The sequence below is a fragment of the Conger conger genome, chromosome 5 (genome assembly GCF_963514075.1).
Source record: "Conger conger chromosome 5, fConCon1.1, whole genome shotgun sequence".
In the NCBI taxonomy this organism is placed as follows: Eukaryota; Metazoa; Chordata; class Actinopteri; order Anguilliformes; family Congridae; genus Conger; species Conger conger.
Window position 1 is genome coordinate 22,173,065 of NC_083764.1, and position 12,446 is coordinate 22,185,510.

Consider the following 12,446-nt stretch of genomic DNA (forward strand, 5'->3'; position numbering starts at 1 on the left):
TATGGTATATTTCTGGAAGGTTCACTTGATATACGAGTGATGACCCAACTTTTTTTATTTTTTTCTTAGCTCAGGTTGCTTGGGAGGAATATTTGCCCTACTTTTAATGTGGCAACCACAGGCACAAACCAAAACTCAACCCTCGGGAATTTCTACAGGAGGTAATAAGCTCAGATAAAGCATAAATAAAAAACAGACCTAAAACTAATTTCTCAGTAAATACTTACATGTCTTCCATTCCAGGTGTGTTCTGACTTGGCACTTTAAATCTAATGATAATGTGCTGAGAAGAGTTACTTGCTTTCTTTGAATTATAAGTGTTTTGCTCTGGGGATGTGGATCTCTGTATCCATGGAGCAAAAGGACGCCACAGTGAAACGGCCAAGTGGTGACTGTGTGTTTACTCCTACTTTACAGATAAACAAGTCCATCTGGCAAATTTATGCCAAGGGATTTAACCTGCACCTGCTGTGTTAGGATCTCTGCTCACATATTGTTGATTTCCTAGTGCATCCATGTACTGTATGACAGGCTTTATACTTCTTCTTTATGTACTAGAGAGGGAAGGTCAGATTCTCCATAGGTTAGATTCCTGTGTACTGGAAAGCACTCATACCATGACCCTTTTAACAGACGTTCAAGAGCAAGGTCGATTGCTCATTGTAGCGGTTTCCTAACTGTAGTAGAATTACTAAAGTTATTAGCCTAGTGTTTTTTTAAATTTATTTTATGAACGTGCTCTAAAATTAAGTCGTGAAACAGAGCATGTACACTCAGTGAGCTATTAATTAGGTATTTATTAGACTTACTTTTTGACTTATTTTCTCCTGCTGATGTAGCCTATCCACTTAGAGTTATGATGCGTTGTGTGTTCAGAGATGCTCTTCTGCATACCACTGTTGTAATGTGTGGTTATTTGCGTTCAGTCTGGCCCTTCCCCTCTGACCTCGTTAACAAGGCGTTTTTGCCCGCAGAACTGCCGCTCACTGGATGTTTTTTGTTTTTTGCACCATTAGAGACTGTTGTGTGTGAAAATCCCAGCAGTTTGTGCTGATCTGCATGTTAAATGGAATATACAGTGTAGGTTTATTGGTTACTGTATATGACATGAGCTGGATTTGTTACTGTGTGTGACATGATCAGAAGTGACAGGGCTCCAGTGCTTATAATGTTCAAGAGGCTTTCGAGCACTGATCTCTGATTTCCAACATGTGTGATACAGGTCTTCTGCCCTGCCCAGCATGTCACACATACAGAACATTTCTTCAATTGCAACTTTAAATGCAAAAAACAAATGGTTGCATTTGTAAAATGCCAGGCCTTCAAAGGCAACCTATAGTCGATATATAGTGAGCTCCATAATGATTCGGACGAAGACCTATATTTTCTTGATTTAGCTCTGCACTCCAACATTTACGATGTGGTTACAGTGCACATTCTCAGCTTTAATTTAAGGTCCATAACTTTATTTAAAAATATTTAACATTTACACCATTACAATTACAGCATTTGTACAGGGTACATAGCCATTTTTACAGGGTACATAGCCCCCCGTTTCAGGCCACCATAATGTTTGGGACATACAGTATTAATGTTATATAAATGAAAGTAATCATGTTTAATACTTTGTCACATATCCTTGGCAAGCAATGACTGCTTGAAGTCTGTGACACAGACATCACCAGGTGCTGAGTATCTTCTGTGGGGGTGCTCTGCTCGTTGCCTTACATTTTCACCATATGAAACACGTTCAGTTGGATTCGGATTAGGAGAATTTTTGACCAGTCAATAATTTTCTGGTTTTGGGCTTTGAAAAACATTTGCATTACCATTATATCGCTGTAAGATGTAGTGTTGTCCAAATATTTTGGAAGCATTTTATGACCAGATAATTAATTCTGCTGCTGCTATCAGCAGTTACAGCATCACCCTTCATACAAATGAAGAAAAAAGGCTGCATTTAATAAACAACACAGATTATTACCTGTGTTTTTAATGTTATGTTCAAACATATGGGAAAACCAAAGGGCGACATTGGCTCAGGTGGTAAGTGCAGCCGTCTGACAGTCGGAGGGTTGCCAGTTAGATCTCACCCTGGGTGTGTCGAAGTGTACTTGAGGAAGTCACCCTCAAAGGCGCTATAAAAATGCCAGTCATTTACCATATGCTTTTATTTCAATACATCCACTGATGTTTGAATGTTTCTTCATTAAGTAATTAAAATCGTATTGGTCCGCTGCTGTAGCCTATTCACTTAGAGGTTTGACACATTGTGTGTTCAGAGTTGCTCTTCTGCGTTCCACTGTTGTATTGTGTGGTTATTTGTTACTGTCACCTTCCTGTTAGCTTTGACCAGTCTGGCCTTTCTCCTCTGACCTCTCTAATTAACAATGCATTTCTGCTTACTGCATGCATTTTGTTTTTCACACCATTCTCTGCAAAATTTAGAGACTATGGTATGTGAAAATCCTAGGGGATCAGCAGTTTCTAGGGTACTCAAAGCACCCTGTCTGACACCAACAATCACTCCACGGTTAAAGTCACATTTCTTCCCCATTCACATTTTGGTCCGAAAAACATCTGAACCTCTTGACCATGTCTGCATGCTTTTATGCATTTAGTTGCTGCCACATGATTGGCTGATTAAATATTAACAAGGTGGTGTACATGTCTACCTAATTAATGATCACTGAGTGTATATGTAGTCCAAGATTACAATGTTTTATACAAATTAACATAATGTCAGATATGTCAGAGTCATAACATAATGGTGAGAACTGGCCTTCAGCCCAGCAATGCTCGCCTTTTCCTTCCAATAAAGTGTACCTACTGCCTAGTTTGCCTAAAAGCAAAATAGTATCTAGCACCATATCAAGCCTAGTCTTAAAAACCTCCAGTGTTTCTGCCTCCACAACATGTCCTGGCAAGCTATGACCACTCTCTGTCTGGAAAGATACTTAATATCTGTGCGGAATTCATCCTTTACCAATTTCCACATTTACCCTCTCATTCTGTCATGGTGGGAGGTTATTCCCACTGTGACCACCAGAGGGCCTGAGATCATTGGCTCCACCTGTTCCTCGTTAGCGCCAGGGGAATTATCTCCCTTAAGGGTATTTAAGACCGGCACTGACTATCCTTCAGTGCTTTGGTGTTCTACCGTTCGCGATTGCGCTAAGCCGGTAACGCACAGGTAGACTCTGCCACTGAGAGTCAGGTATCGTGTTAGTGTGTGGTCTCTAGTGTCTATAACTAGAGAGTAATTTAGAGAAGGTAAGGAAGGTGTTCAGCTGGTGTTCTTTCGCTGACATCTTCCTCAAGGGTTTTGTTTTTTTTTGGGCTCGTGTGAGCCAGTGGTTGGAGGACGTTGTCCTCCGGTATGTATTTTGGTTTGTGTTTTGGTCCCGAGCTGCGATTCGAGGTTTTATTTTCTTGCCTAGTTTATCGCTAGGTTGTATTTTTATTTTCTCTCCTTGGGCTGTGACCGCCGGTGCATAATTGTTTGGCACTGCTTTTGGTTGGGTCATTCGCCCTGTTTTTTAAAGGGTAGTTTTATTTTCGCTTAGCCGTTTTTGGCTTCTTTTCTGTTTCCTTAAAAAATCCTTCTAGTGTCTGTGTATTCCTCATTTCCTGTTACCCCGGGTATTTAGTGACGAGCACGCCCGCGTGTTCGTTTAGGAGGGTTTCACCCTCAGTCGCTTCTGGCTCTCCACCCAGCCCCTCCCTCACAGAACACCAAAGCCACTATGGAGAGACCAGCGACCAGTTCAGGAAATTAGATGGGAGGTTCCACACTTGAAGCGGTGGTAGCCACCCAGCAGGCTATGCTAGCTAGGCAGGAGCAGGCGTTGCAAGAATTGCACGCCCAGCAGGCTGCTACCACTGAGCAGCAGACCATAGTGTTTCAGCGGCAGGACGAGATCCTGTCCAGGCTGGGTAGGCAGCAAGATGTGCTGATTGGGCTCGCTGATAGTTTTCCACAGTTAGCGAGCGAGTTCCGCTCATTGCGGGCACAGGTGCCGTCCCCTGACAACCCCCAATCCCTCACCTCTTCTCCACCTACGGGGCCCGCTTACCTATCCAGTACACCGGTGGTGAGGGAACCCAAATTACAACTGCCGATGCGATACGGGGGAGAGGCGGGTAGATGTAGGGGGTTTCTCTCCCAGTGCCTAATTTTTTCAACCCTCACGTTTCTCAACCGAAGATTCCCGAGTGGCATTCATTTTTGCATTATTGACCGGGACCGCTCTGACTTGGGTGGAACCGCTGATTCGGGCACAATCTCCTGTTATGGGCAATTCCCAGCTTCTCATGCAGGAGATGACCCGGGTGTGCGATCACAATGTCACGGGCAAAGAGGCGGCAGCCCGCCTAACGTGGATGAGGCAGGGAACCCAGAGTGTCGCCGAGTTCTCAGTGACATTTCAGGCTCTGGCAGGGGACACGGGGTGGGCAGATAAACCACTCATGACGCTGTTCATGGGCGCATTGTCAGATCCTGTCAGAGATGCTCTGGCCACTTTAGAACCGCCAGGGGATCTGGGGTTGCTGATTTCGACGGCGATCCGAATCGATAATCGGGTGCGGGAATGAGAGAGAGAGAGGGCCGGCAGAACAGGTGGGTTTAAGTGGTCGGTTCCTTCTCCGATGGGCAGGGCTAGAGAGGCAGTGGGGAGACAGGAGGTACCCACAGTGGAAGAGCCCATGCAGCTCGATAGCACTACACTGACTCGTCCTAGGAGGCGACCCGGGAAAGAAGGGCTGTGTTTTTTTTGCAAGCTATCGAACATATTAACTTTCGCACAACTTTGCCCGTTGAACTGCAGTGGAAAGGGGTCGTAGTTGGGACAGAGGCTTTTATTGATTCAGGGGCGGTAGATAATTTTATGGACCGTCAGTGGGCTAAGCAGAAAAAACTGCCGGTTCGGGCAATACCTGAGCCCCAGGCAATTACGGCGCTTGACGGTCGCCGTCACATAACCGAGCGGGTGGTTATGCGGATCCTGTTTCGGGGGCACCGGGAGCGCATCTATTTTTATTTGGTGGAGTCTCCAGCATATCCGATAGTGTTGGGCCATGTCTGGTTATTAAAACACCAACCTCATATAAACTGGGGAGATCGGAGCCATCCGGTGTCCCGGTGGGGTCCGCAATGCGCCGCCCACTCTGATCATGTTTCCTCAACCACTCCCAGAGAGACCAACATAGGGTCCGAATTGGACGAGGAGGAGGCTAGGGAGTTCCTTAGTCCTAATGTTGGGTCATTGGAGGAGGAGGAACATGAAGGGAGTCTGGAGTGGGACTCGGCTTGTGATTGGAATCGTCCTATGGACGAGGGTGAGGGCAGTGAAGTTACGGACTGGGACACCGAGAGCCTTTTCCGGACCTCAGTCAGTGGGAGTGAGGACCGGATGGTGGGGGCGATTAGGTTCCCACTGCCAGTAAATGTTCCTAGTGAATATAAGGAGCTAGTAGAAGTGTTCAGTAAACAGCGAGCGACCACGTTACCCCTTCATCGGTCGTACGATTGCGCGATTGATTTACACCCGGGGACGGTTCCACCTCGAGGGTCGCTCTATTCGCTGTCTGTGCCAGAAAGCAAGGCTATGAAGGAATATATCCATGATGCGTTAGCTAACGGGTTCATCAGACCATCTTCATCCCCAGCGGGAGCGGGTTTTTTCTTTGTGAAGAAAAAAGACGCGAGCCTAAGGCCATGTATAAATTACAGAGGGCTGAATGCCATTACAGTAAAAAATAGATACCCTCTGCCACTGATGAACTCCGCCTTCGAGCGCCTGCAGACGGCATCCGTATTCACTAAGCTAGATCTCCACAATGCGTACAATCTGGTACGCATACGGGAAGGCGATGAGGGGAAAACGGCTTTTAATACACACTCAGGCCATTATGAATACTTGGTTATGCCGTTCGGCCTCACTAACGCCCCCGCGGTATTTCAGGCATTCATCAACGATGTGCTCAGGGAGATGCTGGAGAAGTTTGTATTCGTATATCTGGACGATATTCTGATCTTCTCCACAACCCTCTCTGAGCACATTCGTCACGTTAGACGGGTACTGACGCGTCTGCTAGAGGCTCGCCTTTTTGTAAAGGCGGAGAAGTGTGTGTTTCACGCCAATTCTGTATCCTTCCTCGGGTTTATCGTATCCGCAGGCAAAACCGAGATGGACCCGGCTAAAATTACAGCCGTTAAGAATTGGCCCACCCCGGAGTCTATTAAACAAGTTCAGAGATTCCTGGGGTTCGCCAACTTTTATCGGCGTTTTATTAGAAATTTTAGCACCGTACTCGCGCCCATCACTGCGCTAACTAAAAAGAATGCTCAGGCACGGTTTGCCTGGACCCCTCACGCAGAAGCGGCGTTTGTGGAGCTTAAGAAGAGGTTCTGTTCGGAACCTATTCTCCTAACTCTGAACCCGTCACTGCCGTTTATTGTGGAGGTTGATGCGTCTCAGTTGGGGGTGGGGGCTATTCTTTCACAACGTTTCCCCCAAGACCAAAAAGTGCATCCCTGTGCTTTTTTCTCTCGGTCACTGTCTCAGGCCGAGAGAAATTATGATGTAGGGGACAAGGCGTCACTGGTTGGAGGGGGCAGAACATCCATTCACGGTTTGGACTGATCACAAGAATCTGGAGTACATCCAGACCGCGAGAACACGCAACTCGCGCCAGGCCCGCTGGGCGCTGTTCTTTACACGTTTTTCGTTCACTGTTACATACCGCCCAGGATCTAAAAACACGAAACCAGACGCCCTCTCTCGGGCTTTTGATAAAACAGACCAGGAACACAGCCCCGAACCCATTCTCTCTGGCTCTCAAATTGTGGCGCCAGTTATAAGGGAAGTGGAATTGGCAGTGCAGAAAGCATTACGCCGAGAGCCGGACCCAGGAGGGGGTCCGCCTAACTGTCTCTTCGTGCCCGCGGGGGTTCGTTCCCGAGTGCTACAGTGGGGACACGCCTCACGGCTGGCGGGGCATCCAGGGGTCCACTGCACCAAAGAATTGCTTTCCCAACGGTTCTGGTGGCCCGGAATGGAAAGGGACGTCCGGGAGTTTGTGCTCGCCTGTCCAGTCTGCGCGCGCAGCAAGGGTTCCCACGGCCCCCCATCAGGTCGGTTACACCCACTACCTATCCCTAGGTGCCCCTGGAGCCACATCGCGCTCGATTTTATCACGGGGTTGCCACCATCTGAGGGAAAAACGGCCATTTTAGTAGTGGTGGATCGGTTCTCCAAGGCGGCTCATTTTGTAGCGCTGCCCAAATTAGGCTTCACGGTCTGCCCCAGGACGTGGTGTCGGATCGGGGACCCCAGTTTGTTTCTCGGTTCTGGCGGGCATTCTGTTCCTTATTGGGTGCCTCGGTAAGCCTGTCATCGGGCTTCCACCCAGAGACCAATGGGCAGACGGAGCGTACTAATCAAACCCTAGAAAACACGCTCCGGTGCTTGGCTAGTGACAACCCCACTGCGTGGTCCCGGCAACTCACTTGGGCTGAGTACGCCCATAACACACTGCAGAACGCCTCCACAGGGCTCTCGCCATTCGAGGTGCAGTTTGGGTACCCTCCCTCACTGTTCCCTGAACTGGAGAGAGGAGGCGAGGTGCCCTCTGCTGAGGCCTTTGTTCGGAGGTGCCGGGCCACCTGGAAGAAGGTACGGGTTGCCCTCCTAAGGGCCACGGCCAATCAGAAGAGGCTGGCCGGCAGGTGTTGTCGGTCGGTGCCCCGCTATAGGGTAGGACAACGCGTGTGGTTGTCCACGCGGGATCTGCCATTACTGGTGGAGTCACGCAAGCTCGCTCCACGATATGTGGGACCATTTAAGATAATCAAAAGAATCAACCCTGTTACGGTGCGCCTCCAGCTGCCCCGTGCTATGAGAATCCACCCCACCTTTCACGTCTCTTGGCTTAAACCCGTATTGACGAGTGTGCTGGCACCTGCAGAGGCCCCTCCACCACCTCCACGGCTAATTGACGGGGGTCCAGTATATACTGTGCACCGTGTGGGCAGGGGTAAACAATACCTTATAGACTGGGAGGGTTTCGGTCCGGAGGAGCGCTGCTGGGTTCCCTCAAGGGACATTTTGGATCCGGAACTGATTCACGAGTTCCACGGGCGAGGGGCTGAAGGAGCGTCTGGGGCCGCTCCTTAGTAGGGGGGTCCTGTCACGGTGGGAGGTTATTCCCACTGTGACCACCAGAGGGCCTGAGATCATTGGCTCCACCTGTTCCTCGTTAGCGCCAGGGGAATTATCTCCCTTAAGGGTATTTAAGACCGGCACTGACTATCCTTCAGTGCTTTGGTGTTCTACCGTTCGCGATTGCGCTAAGCCGGTAACGCACAGGTAGACTCTGCCACTGAGAGTCAGGTATCATGTTAGTGTGTGGTCTCTAGTGTCTATAACTAGAGAGTAATTTAGAGAAGGTAAGGAAGGTGTTCAGCTGGTGTTCTTTCGCTGACATCTTCCTCAAGGGTTTAGTTTTTTTTTGGGCTCGTGTGAGCCGGTGGTTGGAGGACGTTGTCCTCCGGTTTGTATTTTGGTTTGTGTTTTGGTCCCGAGCTGCGACTCGGTTTTATTTTCTTGCCTAGTTTATCGCTAGGTTGTATTTTTATTTTCTCTCCTTGGGCTGTGACCCCCGGTGCATAATTGTTTGGTACTGCTTTTGGTTGGGTCATTCGCCCTGTTTTTTAAAGGGTAGTTTTATTTTCGCTTAGCCGTTTTTGGCTTCTTTTCTGTTTCCTTAAAAAATCCTTCTAGTGTCTGCGTATTCCTCATTTCCTGTTACCCCGGGTATTTAGTGACGAGCACGCCCGCGTGTTCGTTTAGGAGGGTTTCACCCTCGGTCGCTTCTGGCTCTCCATCCAGCCCCTCCCTCACACATTCTGCTAACCAAACTGGAAAAATGACCTGTAATGTAATTTGTTAATCCCTTTAATGAATTTAAAAGGCTCAATCAAAGTTTCCCAAAGTTTCTTACCTCATAACTTGTATCTTTTATACATGGAATCAATCTGGTTGACCTTTAATGTCTTAAACATCTTTAATGTTTTGGATTTGTTTGCATATCATTTGCATGCCATCACGTCCTGATGTCTGTGACCTATCAACATCATCAGATTCTTATTTTCAGGTTGTTGTACAAGCGATACTAAAACTCTTTAGTTTTAATGCATTTGAATGGATCTCTAAGGGAATTGGGGGGGTGGGGGGGTGGGGGGGGGTGAACTAGATTCGGCTGTAAATTCTGCTGATGCAGAATGGAACACATTTGTTGGTTAAAAGCCTCAAACTACCAGCTTATTTGATACCTTGAAGCCAATTCGCCAACAAATTTGTTCGATAGAGATCCATTCAAATGCAAAGAGTTGTGGTATCACTTGTAGGACAACCTGAAAATAAGATATCCAGACTCGGATGACATTGATAGATCACAGACATCAGAAATGTAACCAAATCCAAAACATGACTCTTTTATTTGACATTGTTGATTTGTCTAAAACATTGCAATGTTGGACTACATAAATAAAAGTTCTGTACTTACTAGGTGGTGAAACCAAATTGTATTAATCACAAAAAAAACTATATTTTAAGTGAAATGTATGCATTTGCTGACTGAAGATATTGATCAGCCCTAACACTAACATCAGCCTGTTTGCCATCAATGTGTCAACACAGAGCTCACAGCTACAGCCATGTTTAATGTACTACTTTATGTCAAACAACAATAAAGTGTACAGTGTAGAGTATAGAGTGATTACTATGATCTCATTCATATTGGCCTACTGTATGTCGTTCTGGATAAAAGCGTAGAAGCAGATATACAGCCCACAGTATGCACATAGATATGGGCCTTCACATAATTACTAATATAAATCATGGCTAACTACTGTGCATTCACAGTCACTCAATGATAGTGTCACCCACTTGTATTCTCACTGTAGGTTTTATATGTTCATTTATACAATTAATTTTGTATCATGTTAATGCTATGCAAAGAACTGGCTATAAATGAGAGCCTTGTTCTGCAAAAAAACTGAATATACAGTACAGGGCTGTAGCATGTTGTGGAAGGTCTGTGCCGATACCTTGATGGAGAGTAGGCTCATGTTAGCGTTAGGGCTGATCAATGTAATTTCCTGTCTTTTGAGGCTTGCAAATGCTAATAATTGTAACGTTGTTGCAGAGAAAATGCATTACCCCCACCCGTGTGTAAGAAAATGCAGTATATCTTCAGCTCATCAAAGAACTAACTATGGGATTGTTATACAAGTGACGACTAAAACCATTTTAGCTAATGACATTACATTTTCAATGGTGTATAGTTTCTTAGGCATGCATGAAACAACACAGCATTTTTTCGCCTGCATAACAAAACTGTAGCAAAAACAGTTCTTGATATTTTATGCCAAACATGGTTGATGTCTTACAACAAAAAATGTATTTTGCGATGCCTACATCTAAATAGAGGAGTTCCAAGGCATCTCTCGTCTGAGTGAAGACAACACAATAGAGGGAATTTTCAGTGACGTGACCCCATTTTATATCAGTGAGTATCTAAATACATTCTCAAAATATTTTATTATTATTCAGTGTGCTTATAAATAAGGAGCCAGCCTGCTTTTGAATAATAAATAGAATGTTAAATTATGGAATGTGTTTAACTTGTTGATGGGGGTTGAGTATTTGACAAAAATTTCAATCAATAGACCTGAATATATTTGTATACAAGATGGTATTATTGCGATTATAGTACTTATTTTTTATTCTCGCCCTGTTTTTGTCTGAGGATAGCTGCAAGGAGAGGAAGTTTGGGACAGAGAGGTAGGGGAGGGTGACAAGTGGGGAGTCTCCAAATGTCCTTTTTGGTGATATTGTTTTCAAAATTGAAAGGGGATTTGTGACTTGGCTCCATTTTGTTTCTAGCCAAAGTGACAATATTCTATATCCAGTCAAAAATCTCTTCAGTGAGAAGAACAGCTTCAACTTTCACTGTGTTTGAGCTTCTGAAACTTTGTTTCAGTTATATTTCAAGAATAGTAATCATTTTATTTTGGGTATGTCATTTTCAAGCTTGTGTCAAGAAAGGGGGCGATGCTTAAGGGGTTAATGCGGTTCTCTAAATGATAAAGTATAATTGTCCACAATTGGCCCAATTATGAATTGCATAAATCTGGCTGATCAGAATGGATTATGTTGTTTTCTGTTGAATAGTTTTACTCTCAAACACATCTGAGAAAAAAGCATGGTGATTCCAGACTTTTGAGCAGTAGCGTTTTTCGGATTTCTCAGATTTTTTTGTCTTCAGTCATGTGAAGATCCGATATAATTTTGATCATTGGTGATTTTAATATATCTGCTGCCCCTCTAAGCATTTGGCTTTTACAGCTGGTTCCATCTTCTTCAGTCGGTTCATGTCCCAACACATCAGCAGGGCCACACACTTCGTCTTGTGTTCTCGTTCCATTTGTCATGTTGCTATTTGCGATGCTTGCATCTCTGATCATAAACCCATTATTTTTATTATTATTATTATTATCTCTGTCTTGCGTAGCTCCTCGGCCTCTCATTCCTATTTTAACTCTTCCAACTGCCAAGCAGTTTCCAGATAAATACATAGCTGCTCCTGACGTCGGCACTATGGAGACTCCACCATTGCTTATGTGCACAGACGAGTTGGTTAATATATTTAGCGCCACCTGATTAACTATTCTTGACTCCGTAGCCCCTCTTAAAATCAAACGGTCTAAATCTAAAACACAGCTAAGTTATAAGTGTCCTATGATATTCTGAGAGACTATCTGGTTAAGTTTCAGGAAGTAGTTAACCCTTTACATCCGGCCACATAGCGATTGACCTGCCAGTAGGTCAGATTGTGGACTACTCACATATCCAAATTGTATCAAAACACATCGCACAAACACGGCAAAAGTTCACTCTCAGAGCGTGCAGGAGATGCTTCTAAAGCTAACAAAGCTAGTCTGTAGCCTATCTCTTCTCCCTTTAGCTCAGGACAACAAATCAAAAGCAGTCTCCCCATCCCCCAACTGCGTATTATTCCCAAAAGGACATTATAAACCTATTTATTTTACACTTTCTAGAGTTAAATAATATTGTGACAAACAAATTGGAAATCTGGGAGAATGGCCATTTTCATTAGCTGTACGACCGAAAGCAAGGCCACGCCAAACATGTTATAATTGATTTTCCTCTGTTCAAAATAAGTAATTTAAGTGAAGAAAATGTGATTTAGGATATAGAGTACGTGTTCACAACATTATCCAAAATATACCATTTGGAGAGGTTTTGGCACACCAAAAGGATACGAGTGCCTCATCTTGGAAAAACCCTTGCAGATTGTCACTGCTTTTAGATATCTATACTTAGGTGTTTATACAAACATTTTTCTAGTGGTTGGAA